This window comes from Sus scrofa, chromosome 14, assembly GCF_054392235.1.
Source record: "Sus scrofa isolate SSC_HxYL_T2T_F1_AM1 chromosome 14, Sscrofa_HxYL_maternal_Yorkshire_Landrace_v2.0, whole genome shotgun sequence".
In the NCBI taxonomy this organism is placed as follows: domain Eukaryota; kingdom Metazoa; phylum Chordata; class Mammalia; order Artiodactyla; family Suidae; genus Sus; species Sus scrofa.
Genome location: NC_139396.1, coordinates 62,563,777 through 62,583,250, shown reverse-complemented (window position 1 = coordinate 62,583,250; position 19,474 = coordinate 62,563,777). Strand labels below are relative to the sequence as shown.

Genomic DNA, 19,474 nt, shown 5'->3' with positions numbered 1-19,474 from the left:
CCTGCTTCCAGCCTGCCTGTGCCTCTTCCTGGCTGCTATGAGATGTGGTGAGAAGCCAGGTTCCGTTTATGGGTGAGAGTCCCAGATGGCTGGGATCCTCTGTCTCGTCCCCTTATGTGGCTCCAGTGCCCAGAACAGCCCCTGGCACAAAGCGGGTGCTTGGCGATTTTGCCAAAGAGATGTGCAATGTGGGGACTCAGTTTCCTCATCCATGAAGTGGGCTAACATTCAGCTCCTCGGGCTTATGAAAGTACAGGGCACAGAGGCTGAGCTTTTCAGATGGCTTCCCCCACCCCACCCTGCCTCTCCCTCCTCCCCCATGGAGATGGAGCTGGGCTTGGGTGGCAGAGCAGCCTTCACATGGGGGGTGGGTCCCTGGGAAGAGAATGGGACAATAATCACAGTCCATGGCTGCCCTAGAAGAGCTTGTGAGGGCACCTGCCACCTCTCCTGCTACCCTGTCCCTCTTCCCAGGCTGGGACCTGTCAATCAGCTCTTGCACACCTCTCTGGGGTCCCTGCCCCAAGTTCTGCCCATCCTGGGGGTGCCAAGTGAATGTGTCTTCTGCACAGAGAAGCCCTCACTCCTTTTCCAGCTGATGCAGCCAGTTAGTGATGTCAGGAGGCCCCCCTCTGCTGTGATGCCATTACGACAGCCAGATTTTTTAAATCCAGAGTAGTTCCCTGGTGGCTTAGTGGTTAGGGATCTAGCACTGTCACTGCTGTGGCTTGAGTTCGATCCCTGGCCCAGGAACTTCCACTTGCCGAGGGCATGGTCAAAAAAATAAAAATAAAGTCCGGATTATCAGATGCCCATCCCTGCCCCTTGCTCACCCCAAAATGATTGCAGAGAGAGGGTTGTCCCCATGGTGGGCATGGTCAGAGGCCTGGCTTCAAGGGGGCCCTAGCCTCCCTCCTTTCATTTGCAGGCACTGCTCCTTGGCTGTGGACTGGCAGGGGAGGGGAGGGGCAAATAGCTTCCCTGCTTCCCAACTGCTGGGCTTGTGTGGCGCCAGCCCACAGGATCCTCACAAAGGGGGTGCCTCCATTGAAGAGCTGAAGTTCCTCTGGGGCTGCAAGTCCCAGAGCCCCAGCTTCATCAACCTCAGTGACAGGTCATTGTAGTTATTGTATTATTATTGTTGACATCTACCTCAGATACACTTTGCAAATTGGTACCCTGGTGGAAAGTTGTGGGGGGCCTGGGGCCTGGATCCTGGCCACTCCCTGGTGCAGGTGGCCCGAGGGTGGCCTGAGTGACCTTGGCAAATCCCACACCTCTGGGCCTGGAGCTGCCATCCCTACAGTGGCAGTGTCCTGCAGTGGCCCTGGCCCAGTTGCCTGCTCTGCCCTGTGCACGCAGGTGAGCTGGGGCAGGTGACTTAAACTCTCAAGACCTTGGTTTACTCATCTGTATAATGGGAGCATAGGAGTCCTCACCCAGCTGTGTTGTGTGGGGATCTCCATGGAGGTTATATGCCTGCGCAAAGCCTCTCTCAGTGGATTGAGATGCACAGGACCCAGCAGGAGAGGGTTACAGGAATGAGACCACCACGAGAGCCTCCCCCTCCCCCCACCCCCCCATCCCGCCTGTGGCAACCACACAGGTAGATGGTGAGAAGGATGGTCCCCACCCACCACACCACACCCCTGCCCCACCCCCGCCCCCGTGTCACCCAAGGGCTGTGGTAGCAGCGAGCCATCATTTGTGTCATTTTCCAGTCTGCCACAGGGAATCAAAGGTTCTGCCGGGGCCTGTTAGCGCCCATTCTCCAGGGATCACTCAGACAATTTCCGCAGCGCTCCGTGACAACGGGCCGCAATTAAGGTGTCAGCATATCATTTAGCCCTTTCAGCGCAAAGCCCAGAGACAGGCTGGGCAATCTTCACCCTCTCTAATGAGAGATGCGCAGAGGAAGTGGGAGGGTGAAAGGTGCGCATGCGCAAGGGGCCAGGCGGCCTGCGAGTCTACCAGAAACTTTTGCTGTCCCAAGGCTCCCGACCAGGTGGGTGTGTGAACAGTGCAGGTGGGCGGGAGGTGAGATGGCCCCAGAGGTGAGGAGGGGCACAGAGGACCAAGGACAGGCTGGCTCAACTGTGCCCTCAGCGCCCTGAGTCCCGGTCCAAGCCCTCCTGAGGCTGCTTGGCCAGTGGCCTGTGGGACTTCACTCTCTCTTCTGGACCGTGTGCTCCTTGAAGACGGGGACCACAGGGTGCCACCTCCGTCTCTGGGTCTCCACTTCCCCAGCAGAGTTTGGCCGAGGGCAGCCCTTAATAAATGCTTAAAAGGGAGCTCCCGCTGTGGTGCAATGGGCTCAGCAGCGTCTTGGGATCGCTGGGATACGAGTTCAATCCCTGCCGGCACAGTGGGTTAAGGATCCCGCGTTGCCACAGTTGCGACCTAGTTAGAGGCTGTGGCTCGATTCTGATCCCTAGCCCGGGAGCTCCATATGCCACGGGGCGGCCAAAAAGAAAATTAAATAAATAAATAAAGGACGTAAGAGAAAGAAGGAAGGAAAGGAGAGAAAGAAGGCGAAACGGACAAGGTAAGAGGAACCAGAGGCAAATGTTTGATAGTTCAAAGGATGGAGTAGGAAAATTATAAAAGCTGGAGGGAAACGTGCAGAGAAGTGAGTGTGTTGTGTTGTGTCCCCCTCCCCCCAAAAGATATGTCCTAACCCCCAATACCTGTGAAGGTGACCATTTTGGAAATGGAGTCTTTGCAGATATAATCAAGTTAAGGTGAGGTCACTAGGGTGGGCCCTAATCCCATAAGACTGGTGCCCTTTTAGGAAGAGGACGAAAGACAGACACACAAGGGAAATGCCCTGCAATAACAGAGGCAGAGATTGGAGGGGTGCTGCTGCAAACCAGGGATTCCAGGCCACCACCAGAAGGTAGGAAGAGGCCAGGGAGGGTTCCACCCAGCACCTCAGAGGGAAGATAGCTCTGCTGACACCCTGACTTTGGACTGCTGGCTTCCAGAAGTTCTGGCTTCCAGAAATCAGAAGCTTCTGATTTCCAGAAGTTCTGGAAGCCAGAACTGTGAAAGAATACATTTCTGGTCTTGGGAGTGTCTTTTGGTTTTTTGTTTTTGTCTTTGTAGGGCCACACCTGTGGCATATGGAGGTTCCCAGGCTAGGGGTCGAATCGGAGCTATAGCCGCCAGCCTACACCACAGCCACAGCAACGTGGGATCTGAGCCACATCTGTGACCTACACCACAGCTCACCGCAACGCCAGATCCTTAAGCCAGTGAGTGAGGCCAAGGGTCGAACTCACATTCTCATGGATACTATGTCGGATTCTCAACTTGCTGAGACACAATGGGAACTCTATTTCTGTTGTTTTAAGTTACCCAGTTTGTGGTACTTTGTTATGGCAGCTCTAGAAAACGAGAATAGTGTATATACATATGTGTATTAGGAAATGAGGAAAGACAAAAAAGGAGAGAGAAGAAGGTGTGAAAACATGGTAGGTTTAACACCTAGGGCCAACTAAGGCTTCAACACAGCCTCGCCTGGTGTGCTTTCTGTGTTAAGAAACTCCCTCTTTTTTTTTTCTCTCCTTTTTTTCTTTTTTTAGGGCCGCACCCGTGGCACATGGAGGTTCCCAGGCTAGAGATCGAATCGGAGATACAGCCGCTGGCCCACACCACAGCCACAACAATGCAGGACCTGAGCTGCATCCAAGACCTACACCATGGCCCACGGCAACACCAGATCCTCAACCTTCTGAGCAAGGCCAGGGATTGAACCTGCAACCAGTTGGATTCATTTCCACTGCACCACGACAGGAACTCCCGACTTTCTCTTTATTTTATATTATTTATTGGAGTATAGTTGATTTACAATGCTGTGTTAGTTTCAGGTGTACAGCAAAGTGAACCAATTATACCTATACATGGAGTTCCCTTTGTGGCTCAGCAGTAACGAACCCAACTTGTATCCACTAGGAGGTGGGTTTGATCCCTGGCCTCCCTCAGTGGGTTAAGCAGCTCTAATTCAACCCCTAGGCTGGGAACTTCCTTATGCCGCACATGGGGGCCCTAAAAAAAAAAAAAAAAAAAAAAAAAGTTATGCTTATACATATATCCATTCCTTTTCAGACTCTTTTCCCATATAGGTTATTACACAGTATTGAGTAGATTTCCCTGTGCTGTACATTAGATCCTTGTTACTTATCTATTTTAGATATAGTAGTGGGTATATGTTAATCCCAACCTCCTGGTTTATTCCTCTCTGCCACATTTTCCCTTTGGTAACCATAAGTTTGGTTTTGAAAGCTTTGAATCTGTTTCTGTTTTGTGAAGAAGTTCTTTTGTATCATTTTTATTAGATTCCACATATTAGTGATCTATATATTTGTCTTTGACTTAACTTCCCTTAGTATAATCATTTTTAGCTCCATCTATGTTGCTGCCAATGGCATTATTTCCTTTTTATGACTGAGTAATATTCCATCGTGTATACGTACTATATCTTCATCCAGTCCTCTGTTGGACATTTAGGTTGCTTCCATGTCTTGGCTATTATAAACAGTACTTCAGTGAACATTTGGGTGCATGTATCTTTTCAAATTATGGTTTTCTCTGAATATATGCCCAGCTGGGACTGTTGGATCATATGGCAGTTCTTTATTTAGTTTTTTAAGGACTCTCTGTTTTCCATAATTGTTGTGCCAATTTACATTCCCACCAGCAGTGTGGGAGGGTTCCCTTTTCTCCACACCGTTCCAGCATTAGTTTGTAGACTTTGATGATGGCAATTCTGACTGGTGTGAGTTGATACCTCATTATAGTTTTGATTTGCACTTCTCTAATTGTTAGTGATGTCGAGCATCTTTTCATGTGCTTTTTGGCCATCTGTCTGTCTTCTTTGGAGAAATGTCTGTTTAGATCTTCTGGCCATTTTTTTATTGTGTTGTTATATTTATATATAAAGCTGAATGAGATGTTTTTACATTTTGGAGGTTAATCTCTTGTCAGTCACTTCATTTGCAGATTTTCTTCCATTCTGTGGGTTTTTGGGTGTAGTTTCCTTTGCTGTGCAAAAGCTTTTACTTTAAGTAGGTCCCATTTATTTGTTTTTGGTTTTTTTTTTTTTTGTCTTTTTGCCATTTCTTGTGCTGCTCCCATGGCATATGGAGGTTCCCAGGCTAGGGGTTGAATTGGAACTGTAGCCACCAGCCTATGCCACAGCCACAGCAACACCAAATCTGAGCCACAGCAACGCTGGATCCAAGCTGCGTCTGCAACCTACACCACAGCTCACGGCAACGCCAGATCCTTAACCCACTGAGCAAGGCCAGGGATCGAACCCGCAACCTCATGGTTCCTAGTCGGATTCATTAACCACTGAGCCACAATGGGAACTCCTGTTTTTGTTTTTATTTTCATTACTTTAAGAGGTGGATCCAAAAAGATATTGCTGTAATTTATGTCAAAGAGTTTTCTGCCTATGTTTTCCTCTAAGAGTTTCATAGGATCCAGCCTTACATTTAGGTCTTTAATCCATCCTGAGTTTATTTTTGTGTATGGTGTAAGAGAATGTTCTAACTTCATTCTTTTAAAGATCCAGTTTTCCCAGGACCATTTATTGAAGAGACTGTCCTTCCCCATTGTATATCTTGCTTCCTTTGTTGTAGATCAGTTGACTGTAGGTGCCTGGGTTTATTTCTGGGCTTTCTATCCTATTCCATTAATCTATGTTTCTGTTTTTATGCTGGTACTATGCTATTTTGATTAGTGTAGCTTTGTAGTATAGTCTGAAGTCAGGGAATCTGATTCCTCCAATTCCATTTCTCTTTCTCTGGACTACTTTGGCTATTTGGGGTCTTCTGTGTTTCCATGCAAACTTAATTTTTTTGTTCTAGTTCTGTGAAAAATGCCATTGGTAATTTAATAGGGATTGCACTGAATCTGTAAATTGCCTTGGGTCATTTTGCCTATAGTCATTTTGACAATATTGATTGTTCCAATCCAAGAGTATGGTATATCTTTCCACCTGTTAGTGTTATCTTTGATTTATTTCATCAGCATCTTACAGTTTTCAGAGTACAGTTCTTCTGCCTCTTTGGGTGGGTTTATTCCTAAGTATTTTATTCTCTTTGAGTGATGATAAATGGGGTTGTTTCCTTAATTTCTCTTTCTGATCTTTCATTGTTAGTGTATAGGAAGGCAAGAGATTTCTGTGTGTTAATTTGGTATCCTGCAACTTTACCAAATTCATCAATGAGCTCTAGTAGTTTTTTGGTAGCATTTTTAGGATTTTCTATGTATAGTATCATGTCATCTGCAAACAGTGACAGCTTTACTTATTCTTTTTCAATTTTGATTCTCTTTATTTCTTTTTCTTTTCTGATCATCATAGCTAGGACTTCCAAAACAATGTTGAATAAAAGTGGTGAGTGTGGATATCCTTGTCTTGTTCCTGATCTTAGTGGAAATGCTTTCAACTTTTCACTATTGAGAATGGTGTTAGCTGTGTATTTGTCATATATGGCCTTTATTATTTGAGGTAGATTCCCTCTATGTCCACTTTCTGGATAGTTTTTATCATAAATGGGTATTGAATTTTGTCAGAAGCTTTTTCTGTATCTATTGTGATGACCATACATTTTTCATTTTCAGTTTGTTAATGTGGTGTATCACATAGATTGATTTGTGTATATTAAAGAAGTCTTACATCCCTGGGATAAATCCCACTTGATCATGGTGTATGATCCTTTCAATGTATTGTTGGATTCAGTTTGCTAATAATTTGTTGAGGATGTTTGTGTTTATGTTCATCAATAATATTCACCTGTAATTTTCTTTTTCAGTGATAATTTTCTCTTTTTTTCTTTGTCTGGTTTTGGTATCAGGGTGATGGTGGCCTCATAGAATGAACTTGGGAGTGTTTCTTCCTTTGAGAGAATCTCTTAACAGCAGCACCACTACCCCCATAACCACTCCCACCACTGTATCACCACCATCACCACTGCCACCATCATCACAACCACCATCATCGCCATCAACCACTATTATCACCAACATTACCACCATCATCCCCCATCATCACCACTATCACAATCATGACATTACACCATCACCATTACCACTACATCACCATCAGGACCACCATCAGCCACCATCACCATCATTACTACCACCGGCATCACCAGCATCACTACCAGCAGCATTACCACTGTCACCATCATTACCACCATCACTACCAGCAGCATCACCATCATCCCCACCACACCATCACCATATCATTGCCACCATCATCACTGTCACAAACACCATCACCAGATATGCAGGGAGAAGCAAAGAAGGAAAAGAATGAGTCCTGTGTTCAAGAGACAGGCAGGAAAGGAGGTGGCTGCACATGTAGACAACTAAGCAGTCATGTTTGGGGAGGCAGGAGGAAAACAAGAAAGAAGGAATCTCAGACTCAAAAGGAGGAGGGAGTTAGAAGAGTGGTGTCCTGGCAAGGTCTGTGAGATAGGGCTGGGGCACACCCAGGGGTTGGGGAGAGCATTCTCAGGGCATGGGTGGCCTAGATTGCAGTGGGTGGAGGGGTAAGTGGAAGGTGGGAATGGATGCAGGCACCAGGCTGGAAGTTGGGAAGATTCCCTTGGTTGCTAGGTGGAGAATGGGTGGATGGAACAAGGCTGAGACTCCCAGGGAGACTGGGGAGGGGCCAGTCTGGTCCTTTGGGTGGGGGACAGGGGCAGCCCCACCTAGAAGGCCTGTGGGAGGAGACTCGGGAGCCTCAAAGGAAGATTCCTTGGCCGGGCTGGCCAGCTGACCTGCACATCCTCACCCTGCTGTGTCAGTGTCCTAGGGCTGCTGTAACCAAATACTGCAAATGGGGGTGGGAGTGGGGCTTAAAGCAGAACTGTGTTCTCTCAGAGTTCTGGATGTTAGACGTCTGAAATCAAGGTGTCAATACAGTTAGTTACTTCTTGGGTCTCTGAGGTTAAAACCGTTCCATGCCTTCTCCTAGATTCTGGTGATTGCCAATAATCCTTAGTGTCCTTTGGAGAGCAGATGCGTCACCTCTGGTATCCTCCTCTTTGCATCTGTCTCAACTTATGACACCAATCATTGGATTTAGAGCCCACCCCAATTCAGTATGAGCTCGTCTTAACATTTGCAAAGATCCCATCTCCAAATATAGTCACATTACTGGTGCTGGGGGTTAGAGCCTCATCATATCATGGGGGGGACACAGTTCTACCCACCGCAGCCATGGGTGCACTGTTAGCTCATTCCCAGAGGCATTTATTTATTTATTTAGCTTTTTAGGGCCGCACCTGCAGCATACAGAGGTTCCTAGGCTAGGGGTCCAATCGGAGCTACAGCGGCCAGCCTACACCTTAGCCACAGCAACATGGAATCCAAGCCACATCTGTGACCTACACCACAGCTCACGGCAACGCCAGATCCTTAACCCACTGAGCAAGGCCAGGGGTTGAACCCACAACCTCATGGTTCCTAGTCGGATTCGTTTCTGCTGTGCCATGACAAGGAGCTCCCCCAGAGGCATTTAATAAGCACCTCTTTGGCTCTAGAGCTGGCTCTGGTGTGGGCTTCCTGGTCTCATGAATCTAAGTCTCTGACTGAAACATGGGGTAGAAGCCTTAGGGGACTGGGCTGGGGGCCACATGTTGGATGCCGTCCTCAGAGCTGGTCCTCAGACCAGAAGAGGAGGCAGGCTGGGGGGAAGGGACTGCAGCCTCGGCCCCAGCCCTTTGTCTCCTTCCCTGGCATTTGAGTAAATCCACAGAGGAGCTTGTGACATCTGGGGCCTGTGTAAACGGAGCATAAATTAGGCCTAACAATCACATCTGCAGCCACCATGCTGTAGTCTGTTTCCTGCTGAACCTGGGGTGGGTTTGGGGTGGGCAGGAGGACAGACGCTGGTCCCGGACATGCCTGAAACCCCTACTGTTAACATCACCGAGTTAGAAGCTTCTGCTGAAATGTGTGTGTTCTCAGGACACGTGGGACACGGGGCCCTCTTCCTGGATGGGGCAATCGGCATGTTAAGAGAGGTGGACATAGCAGGGGCAAACTCTGAAAAGTGGCCTAGGGATGCGGCATCTCTGGAGGGTGGAGGAAAGGAGCAGCAAGACCAAGTGGCTAAGAGTCCCTGGGTCACAGGGCCAGCTTCATACTCTTCTCCATGCTCCCTCCATCCCCCACCCCACACTGGGGGTCCCAGAACCCACCAGGGGTCGGGGGAGCCAGAAGCCCCATGGACCAGGCCTTTACATAAATTAACTCATTCCACTTCATCTAACCTTGACCTTGTCTTTCTGAGGGTGATTTGTATCATCCCAATTTTACGGATGAAGAAACTGAGTGGCTGAGATGGTACTATTAAGAGATGTCTGGGAGTTCCCACTGTGATGTGGCGGAAACAAATCTGACAGGAGCCATGAGGTTTCAGGCTCCATCCCTAGCCTTGCTCAGTGGGTTAAGGATCCAGCATTGCCATGAGCTGTGGTGTAGGTCACGGGCCTGGCTCGGATCCCGCGTTGCTGTAGCTCCTATTGGACCCCTAGCCTGGGAACCTCCATATGCTGCAGGTACGGCCCTAAAAACCAAAAAAAAAAAAAAAAAAAAAAGAGGGTTTCAACTCTTCCTCATCCTCACTGACTCACCCTGCACCTGATCAAGAAAGGGTGTTGCATGCATGTGTGTGCCTTCATGTAAATAAGCATATGAGTGCACGCATATACACATGTGTGCGTGAGTGTCAGCATGTCTGCATGTGTGTGTGAATACAGGGGGAAGGAAGCCTCTCCCCACAACCCAAGGTCAATGTATAGGAACCAGAACCTCCTTTCCCCCTCCTGGCTCAATCAACAGGGCCACCATGGATTGTTACAGTCTTAAGCACCTACTGTAAACATGACCAGCGCTTTCACACTCTCTTACTCACCTACTCATTCATTCAGTTTCACAGGCCATTTCTTGAGCACCTACTACATGCCAGCCACCAAGCAGTGGGAACATGAGATGAGTGGGACTGAGGTGCTTGCCCTCCAGTGGGGGAGGCAGCCATGGAACAGCTGAACTTGGCTGCAGACTGTGGTAGGTGTCCTAAGAGATCAAGGAGGTAGGTTTCCAGGGTGGGGCATTTGGAAATTTGCTCCCCAAGCACAGGCACTATGTCTGTCTGGTTCAGGCTGAACCACAGCCGCTAGCACCATACCAGGCATGCCACAGTTGCACCCATGCATGTTGTTGAATGGCTATTGATTGAAAGATGGGCAGGTTCTCAGCACGTAGAGCTGAGGTGGGGCTGGTCATCCTGGCTGAGGACCCAAGGGCACGGTGGTGGCGTGGATGAGAAGCGCTGAGACGTTTGAAGGAAGAGCTCTTTGGGGAGGCGTGACTAGGAAAAAGTATGTCCCTGAGAATCAAAGAGACCTGGGGGATCTTGGCCCCAGCTCTTGTGCGCTGGCTGGGTGAGTCTAGACAGGTTTCTTGACCTCTCTGGTCCTTGGCGGTCTCATCCTGTCTTAGACTGTAACTACCATCTCTGTGCTGGGACAGCCCCGCTCCTGTCCCCTGTCCACGCCTCACCCCCAGTTTCTAGGATCAAGTGTCCAGCTGGGTGCTTGGACTCTCCTGCAGGACCTGACCTACGGACACCCTGCAGCCTCATCCCGCCCCATCCATGGCTTCCCCCTCCCCATCAGCAGCAGTTTCATCCTGCAGCAGTGTCCACGCTCCGAGGCCCAAACCTCAGTGTCACTTTTGGCTCCCTCTTGCTCTCACACCTCCCAGCCAGTCCATCTCCAAACCCTGTCCTCTCATACTGGTCACTGGGCTTCCTGCTCCCACCCTTGCCCCCCTTAGTCTGTTGTCAACACAGCTACCAGGTGGAGACTTTCCAGGGATGGACAGCATTCCTTCCTCTGCTCAAGAGCTCACCATGGCTCCCATCTCCCTCGGTGAGCAGCCAGAGTCTTCCAGGGGCTCTCAGAACCCACCAGCCTGGCCCCTGGCCCTCTCGGGCTACATCTACCCCTCTACCCTCCCTTAGCTTCTGTCCTGTTCCTTCATAATCCATGACTTTACAATTTTTTGTAGAATTGAAATATAATTCACACCCCATAAGATTCACCCGTTTAAAGTGTATCATTCCATGGGTTTTAGGACATTTGCCAAGTTGTGTGACCAACACCACTATCTAATTCCAGAATCTCTTCATCTCCCCCTAAAAGAAACCCCATCCTGTTGTGGCTCAGCGGTAACGAATACGACTACAATCCATGAGGACACGGGTTCAATCCCTGGCCTTGCTCAATGGGTTAAGGATCCAGCATCACCATGAGCTGTGGTGTAAGTCGCAGACACGACTCGGATCATGTGTTGCTGTGGCTGTGGCGTAGGCGGCACCTGCAGCTCCAATTTGGCCCCTGGCCTGGGAACCTCAATATGCCTCAGCCCTAAAAAGACAAAAAAAAAAAAAAAAAAAAAAAAAAAAAAAAGAAAGGAAATTTTATCAGCAGTCATCACCCATCTTGTCCAGCTCCAGGGAACCACCAGGCTACTCTCTGCCTCTGTGGACTGTTCTGAACACTTCATGCAGATGGAATCATACACCATGCGGCCTTTTGTATCTGGCTTCTTTCACTTAGCATCATGTCTTCACTGCTCATCCATGTAAAGCTGTGACATTTTCTATCTTTATTTGCTCCATGTCTTCCTGTCCGCTCTAGAGGGTCAGCAACCTGAGGGCAGGACTTTCTCACTGTATGAGGTTCTCCAGAGAAATAGAACCAATAGGAGGGGTGTGTGTGTGTGTGTGTGTGTGTGTGTGTGTGTGGTATTGGCTCATGCAGTTATGGAGGCTGACATGTCCCAAGACCCAAAGTCAGTAAGCTGGAGACTCAGGAGAGTCGATGGGGTGAGCTGCAGTCCGTGTCTGACTTGGAAGGTGGGAGGAGATGGATGTCCCAGCTCAGACAGTCAGTCGGTACAGAGGGAGAGAGAGCTCCTCAGTGGACTGGATAAGGCCCAGCCATGCCAGGGAGGGCAGTTTGCTGGTCCTCAGACCACAATTCAGATGCTAAGCTCATCCAGAAACACCTTCACATAAAACACCCAGAATAATGTTTGGCCAAATGTCTGGACACCCTGGGTCCCAGGTAAGTTGAAGCACAAACATAGGCACCCAGATGCTCAGTGTGTGAGCCATGGGGCCGGAGAGACTTAGCTTGGTCGTGAGCTCCCCTCTACGGCTGAAGCCACTCTTGCTTCCAACCCACTCAAAACCCACCTCCTCATCTGTGGCATCCCTCCTGGGTAACCCAGCCTCTCTGTCCTCGGGCCTCCCAGAGCCCTGGGTCACTTTGTCCATGTGGGGACCCTTCGGATTGTCCCCAGGGGAGGACCCTCCCCCCTTTGGCATCCTCTGGGGGCAGCACCTGGATTCCATTCTCCTCTGCATCCCCAGTGTGTGAACAGCAGATGCCCCCTCCCTGCCCTGGCCCCACTCAAAATAACTGATTCATGGAGTAGATGCTTTGAAGGATCTTCTAGCCCCCAAAGGGATCCCCATTCCTCAGAGGGTCCTTGGGTTCCCCTGGAGCATCAGGATGAAGATAAGTGTGGTGTGCGCAGCAAGCCCCCAGGTTAAAATGGAGAGGGTCAATGTTACCAGGTGCCTGGGACCCGTGAGTGTGTGGATAGAGCACAGGCAGCCTCTTGAGCCCCTGGAGGCAGCTACAGTAGGTATCACTACTGTGTCCATGTTACAGATTGGGAAACAGGCTTTATTTATTTATTTATTTTTGGCCACCCTGCATCATATGGAGTTCCCAGGCCAGAGATCTGAGCCACAGTCATGACCTAAGCCACAGCTTCAGCAGCACTGGATCCTTAACTCACTGTGCCAGGCTGGGGATTGAACCTGTTGCATCCCAGTGCTCCCAAGATGCCGCCGATCCTGTTATGCCAGAGCAGGAACTCTGAAACAGGTTTGTTGAGCCTTGGTGACCTGCCTGATTTCCCTGCTGCCTCTCAGAGAAGCTCAGACTCAAAGCCAGAGGCTTCTGACTTTAAGCCCCATTCTCTTCATCCCAGACCATTGTGTGGACCACGTTTGGGCCTGGTCCCTGCTGTATTAAATCCCTCGAGGGAACTGGTTTGCAAAGGCAGGATCCCAGGAGATGCTGTTTCAATGAGTCTGAATTGGTACCCAAGGCTCTGTATTGTTAGCCAGCGCCCAAGCCAATTCTGGTACTTTCTGAAGTGGGAAACCCAGGGTCTACACCCTGCTGCTTGTAAGGCTGTGAGTCATGTGACTCAGGACTCAGAAGTTTGAAAGCAAGAGTGACCTGGCCTCTGCCTGCCTGAAGGCAGGTCCCCAGAGCCCTGCTTGATGGGGACTCAGGCTCCTGCCTCTGCCCCCTCCCTCCATGGGGGCTGCTGCCAGCCAGCACAGCTCTGCTGGTAAAGTCTTTATCGGGAATGTCGCCTAATGCATTCATATCAAACAATAGCGCCTCATACATCATCCCTGCCAGAGGCCACCTCCACTAGGACAAGCACAGTCCATTACCCTGACGGGCGCAGGCAGTGCGCAAAACAGATAACGGGTCCCAGCTGTGTGGGGGGGAGTTGTCACTGCTCCGGCCAGCACCAAGGGGGCCCTGAGCACCTGCCACTTTGAGCAGTTGGGACACAGGGCATCTGAGGCCCCAACCTTGCAGGGCAGTAGATAGAGTATTGGTTGAGAACCAGGCTCTGCATCTTCAGGGAAATGACTCAACTTTTCTGAGCCTCACTTTCTTATCTGTAAGAGGGATGCTAAGCATAGTACTCGATCCTCAGAGACCTGTGGGTGGGCTTTACTAAGAGGAAGCTAGTAAAGCTCTGACAGGATGCCTGGGGGAGAAGCAGCTTCCTGTAGATGGTGGGTGTGATTGTGGCTTCATCAGCAGGACCCCGTTCACGCTGGACTGCCCCTCTCCAGTGATGCTTGTTAGCAGACTTCAGACCTCCGGGCTCCTGTGGGCACAGAGGGACCAGTCACCCCTTCCAGCTGCTGCTTCCCCAGACCCTGAGATGGGTTTGAAAGCCTGCAAGTTGTTTATTTTGGAGACTAAGCACCCACCAGGAAGGGAGTGGTGAAGTGAGACAGGGAAGGAGGCCGCCAATCAAAGGCATGTTATAAAACCCAACTCCCACTCACCAAGTGAGGTTAACCCTGCCAGAGACCTCTGGGACACAGCGTGAAATACACCAGCTCAAGGAACTGGGAGCTGGGATATTTACAGATCAACTCCCATTACCTCTAGGGGTGCTCCAGGGAACATGATTCCCCTGCTTTGGCCTACAAGTGGCAAAGCAGGCTTCAGAGAAAACCCTCAGGTAGAGAGGCTGGGCTAAGATGTGCCCAGGTAGTATGGGGGGATGGTGAGAGGTTATGGGTGGGGCACTGCGATGCACTGACTTGTGTCCCCACCCCCAAATTCTTATGTTCAAGTCCTAACCCCCAGTAACTCCGAATGTGTGTGCATAAGGGAATAGACCCTTTATACAGAGAATGAAGGTAAAACGAGGCTGTGTGGGTCATGCCCATTCCAATATGACTGGTGTTTGGTTTTTTTTTTTTTTTTTTGGCTGTACCTGTGGCATGTGGAAGTTCCCAGGCCAGGGATCAAACCCACACCACAGTAGTGACCCAAACCACTGCAGTGATGCCAGATCTTTCACCTGCTGTACCAGAAGAGAACTCTCTCTCTCTCTCTCTTTTTTTTTTTTCTTGTGTCCTTATAAGAAATGATCAGGACACCAGAGAAGCCCATGCGAAGACACAGGGAGGAGAAAACGGCTGTCTACCCACCAAGGAGAGAGGCTCTGAAAAATCAGAACTACCAACACCTTGATCTCAGACTTCCAGCATCCAGAACTGTGAGAAAATAAATTTCTGTTATTTAACCCCCCTCCCTCCATATATGGTATTTTGTTAGAGCAGCCCAAGCAGACCGATACAGGCACCGCAGAGCAAGCCATGCTGGCTGCCCCCTCTCCTCTTTTGTTCCCTGCCATTCATCGTTTTTTCTGTCCAAGAGGCACAGAACTGGTCCAAGGGACAATGGACTGTGCTTGTCCCTACTCTTGTTTGAGCCACCTTAGCCCTCTCCTGATTCCCCCAGCATCCCCAGTTCCTTTCCATCTCAAGACCTTTGCCTTTGCTGTTCCCTTCACCTGGAATGCTGTTCCCTCAGATCTTCCCAGGGCCAGCTTCTCATCCTTTATGTCTCAACTCACTGGTCCTCTCGTTGCAATGTCCTTCCTGACCCCTTCATCACTCTTTTTCACGTTACCATGTTTGATTTCCTTCGGTGTATTGATTTTGCTGGCTGTCTTTCTTTTTTATTATCATCACCCTTCACTGAAGGCAGGAAACTTGTCTGCTGTGAACTCAGTGCCCAGAAAGGTGCCTCATTTATATCAGGGCTTAGAAAATTTTTGGTGAGTCCAGGAGGAGAATTAGACCATCTGATCGTCCATGTAAAATTTCTGCCTTCCAGAAATTTTAGTGCTATGGATGGAATTGTTCCCACCCCCAGATTCCTAGGTTGAAGCCCTACCTCCCAATGTGATAGTACTTGGAGGTGGGGCCTTTGGAAATAATTAGGTTTAGATGAGGTTGTGAGGGTGGAGCCCTCCTGATGGGATTGGTGCCCTTCTAAGAAGAGACCAGTCATGTAGGGACACAGTGGGAAGGCAGCCATTTACAAGCCAGGACAAGGGCTCTCACCAGAAGCTGACGATGCTGGCACCTTGATCTTGGACTTCTGCTCCCCAGAACTTTTTAAGTTGTTTAAGCCAGTTGTTTAAGCCCCCCAGACTATGATATCTCGTTACTGCTGCCCCAGCTGACTAAGACCCACAATAAGCTCTTAAGAGCATTTAAAAACTGTTTCCTTCAGCACAGTGTAGGCGCACAGTAGGTACTCAAAAAGTCCTTTTTTAAAAAAAATGAACAAAGTCTGTGGAGGCATTTGTCTTTATTTGCCTGCATGCATGGTGCACTTTCCTTGTTTTTCACCAGTAGAGTTTAAAGCTATGGACTACTTTTTCTCATTTCCTCTGCCAGGAAGGGGTGACCAAGTGGGTGCCCGAGGAGTGGGGAAGCAGATCCCCCATGATTCAGGACCAGGAGGTAGGAAAGGCTATTAGATTCTTCCAGAGGTGTTGGGAGAGAAATGCTTAGGCTAGATTAGCCCCTGAGGGCCACAGGAGAGTCTGCTGATGCTCCTAAGAGGGGTTGGTGATATTGGTACCAGGGCAAGGTGAGAAGAGATTTCTGTGCCTGCCAGTTCCCACTGAATCTTCACCCTCACTCTGGGAGGTGGTCTGAGGTGGATGCTACAGCTGGGACTCTGGAACCCTGTCTCCTGGGTTCAAATCCCAGCCCTGCAACTTACAGGCTATATGTCTTTGGGCAAGTTTGTGAAACTCTGGGGGCCTCAGTCTACCTTGTCTGTGAAATGGGATAAAGTGACTATCTCAGATGGTCATTGCAAGGACCAAATGAAAAACCTGGCTATGCAAGTTTGAATATGATAAAATTAGTTCCCCAGAACTCCCTGTCGGCTGGCTCTGGTCACCTGGTTAATGTCATACATGACTTTGAACTGTATGCAATTGAATACTTGGGCCCCTACTTTTAAATATTATGGCAGGGGTTTTACAGCTTAGAAGGCATTTGAACATTACAGTGTGCATGTTAGCTATTATTATTGTTAATCTCATTTTAAAGATGACAGACCTAGTGCCAAAACTGGCAGCTGGCAAAAGGGCGGGGGCTGGAGAGAGTATTTTGGTGCCCCTGACGTGAGGAGTGAGTGGCTTCAGATACCTCTGCTCTTCCCAAAGGACATGGAGCAAAGGTCCCAGGGGCAGCAGCTTCATTACATGCCCCAGTCCCTCCATATCATCTGAGTCAAGTGAAGGGATCATAAACCAGAGTTTTATTAGCTGTCCTATTGGTGGCAGGGCTGGGCTGGGTCTCCCCCCCCTTTGAACCCAGAAGCTGAGAGTCCAGTGGCCACTGCCCACACAGCCCCCCGAGCCCCTGAATAATCCAGGAGGGCATACCTAGGCAGACAGGCATGAAGGTTGGGTTTGGGGCTGCATAGCAGCCCAGAGAGTAGGGGACTGGGCCAGGGTTTTAACAGCATGTGATTAAAGACCCTAGTAATTGTGTCTGACGGGGAACTCATCCCCAGGGCTGGATAGGAGGGGGATCCAAAGCCCAGATGTAGCCGAGGGTCGGAGGCTGGTGGGGGTAGGGGAGCAGCCCCCTTGGAGCTCCTGAGCAGTGGATCCTGTGGTTCCAGAAGATGGTGCCATACATCACCCGACACGCCTTTCTGTGGGACCGGCCTGGCTGACAGCAGCCATTTATCTGAATGTCATTGGCAGTAAACTGGCTCAGGGAGGGCGGTGAGGAAGGAGGGGGCTGGAGGGGTGGGGTCTTCTTGGGAATTTCCCAGAGGCCCGTTCACAGCCCCAGCCTCTGAGGGTTGCTGGTGTAAGCTGGGCAGGGCTGCTGTCCGTGGTGCTGAACCGCACTACGTCACTGGTCCCTTTCTCTTTTTGCCCGGGGACAATGGGGGCAGAGGTGGAGGAGTCCTGAGAACTCAGCACTACCTGAAATCAGATGGGGACTGAGGGCACCTCCAGGGGTGAGACATTGGCAGGGGAGGAAGGTGACAGTCATATACCCCCATGGTTATGGACATGAAATTTGGAGCCGTAATCCTAGTGTGGTCATTCATTTAAAGGATATTTATTTATCAAGAACATGTTCCCCGGGACATAGTCCCTGAAGATGTCAGTCAGTCATACAACTTAAGGTAAAAATGTCAACACTAGCTGTGTGACTTTGGGCACGTTACTTAACCTCTCTGTGCCTCAATGTCCTCATCTGTAAAATGAGGATAATCATCGCAGCCACTTCAGAGGGTTGTGAAAGGATTGAGATAATGTAATTAAAGTGCTTTGGACAGAGCCTGGCTCATGGAAAGTGTGTGATGTCTTAACTTGAGTTACTGTCATTATTAACACTATGAAGCATACCCGGAGCGCTCAGAGGCAATAACAGAGGGCACCGGAATTTGTTCAGAGAATCAGGGAAGACTCAAAGGATTGCATGTGGGAGGGTGGAAGGCATTCCAGGCAAAGGGGACAGCATGGGCAAAGGCCCTGTGGTAGGAAGAGTGCAGGATACCATCAAAGAGCTAAAAAGAAGCCAGGGGGCTGGACCATTGAGAGTGATGAAGAGCCTCAGTTTCTTAATCTGTTAAATGGGCATAATGGGAGAACCAACCTCCAGCAAAGCTGTGAGGGTTAAATGGGATGGCATGTTTAAAATCCCCAGCACAGAGTCTGAACACTCAGGGTGATTGGTTAGCTTCCTGGTGCCAGCCCCAAGGAAGCCACATTCAGTTTGCTACACCCTACGTTAGATCTGGAAAGGACTTCAGAAGCCATTCACTTTGCAGATAGGAGCACAGATCCACTGGTAAAGGAGGCTGCTGGGGCTGCCTGTTCTAGACTCCTTAGGTGGGAGAGAGTGTGGGGCAGTGGAAGCAGCAGGGACTGAGGGATGGGGTTAAATCTTGACTCTACTGCTAACGTGTTGTGGGACTTGGTGTGATGGGTGCCTTGAGACACTCAGTTTCTTCATCTGTAAAATGGGGATAATACTTAGCCAGAAGGCAATCATGGTTATAAGAGTGGCTTAGACACTCAGACGCCCACAGGGGCCAGGCAGATGATGTGAAGGAGACTTCCTAAAGTAGTTCTACTTCTTGAGAACCCTAAATTCTGATTTTATATAGATGTCCCTATTTTTAAGTGCTAGACATGAACTCAGGCTTTTAAAAACCATAAGGTGGGTCAAAGCCTACCATGTTTGTGGCCCGAGTTTGGTCTGTGGACTGCCAGTGTGCAGTCTCTGGTAAAAGGTGATGCACTTAGTAGGTGCTCAGTAAATGAGATCCCTTTCTCTTGGGGAGTCCCTCTCTGCCGCCAGTCTCCAGCACCTCTTCCTCATCTGCCTCTGTGCCGCCACCTACCTGCTTGGAGGTCAGACCTTCCTAGAACCCTCAGGAAAGGGCTAAGTCCTACCCAGATCTAAGCCTTTGGGCACCCTCACTCCTCCTCTGTCCCCATCCAGGGAGGTCCTGTCTTACCAGGAAGGTGCTGCCTGCCTGGGGACCCAGGATCACAAAGCACGCAGGTGGCTGTGTAGGAGGCACATGTCACAGCCCTGTCACCACCACAGCTTCTCCATCCTTCTGTCTGTGGCATCAGGAAACCCTGGGAACCAGTGACACAGCTCCCCAGAGAGTATACCTGCCTCAGGGAGTGACAGCTCTGACTCAGAGGTGCAGCCAGGCTCAGATGCCGGCGGATACATCAGTAGAATAGGCAGAAAAGGAGTGAT

General features: G+C 49.7%; 1 long non-coding RNA gene across 6 annotated transcripts in view; it reads left to right on the top strand.

Moving 5' to 3' along the window:
• Nucleotides 1–19,474, top strand: part of LOC110256742 (uncharacterized) — a 78,779-nt gene that overhangs the window by 9,355 nt on the left and 49,950 nt on the right. For 5 of the 6 annotated variants that reach the window (XR_014826964.1, XR_014826962.1, XR_014826963.1 and 2 more), the window contains 2 exons: nt 9,951–10,086; nt 14,789–14,922. This is a non-coding gene — a long non-coding RNA (uncharacterized LOC110256742). Of the gene's footprint in view, nt 1–9,950; nt 10,087–14,788; nt 14,923–19,474 lie in introns of those variants that run through there. The other variant, XR_014826965.1, reaches the window with a different exon arrangement.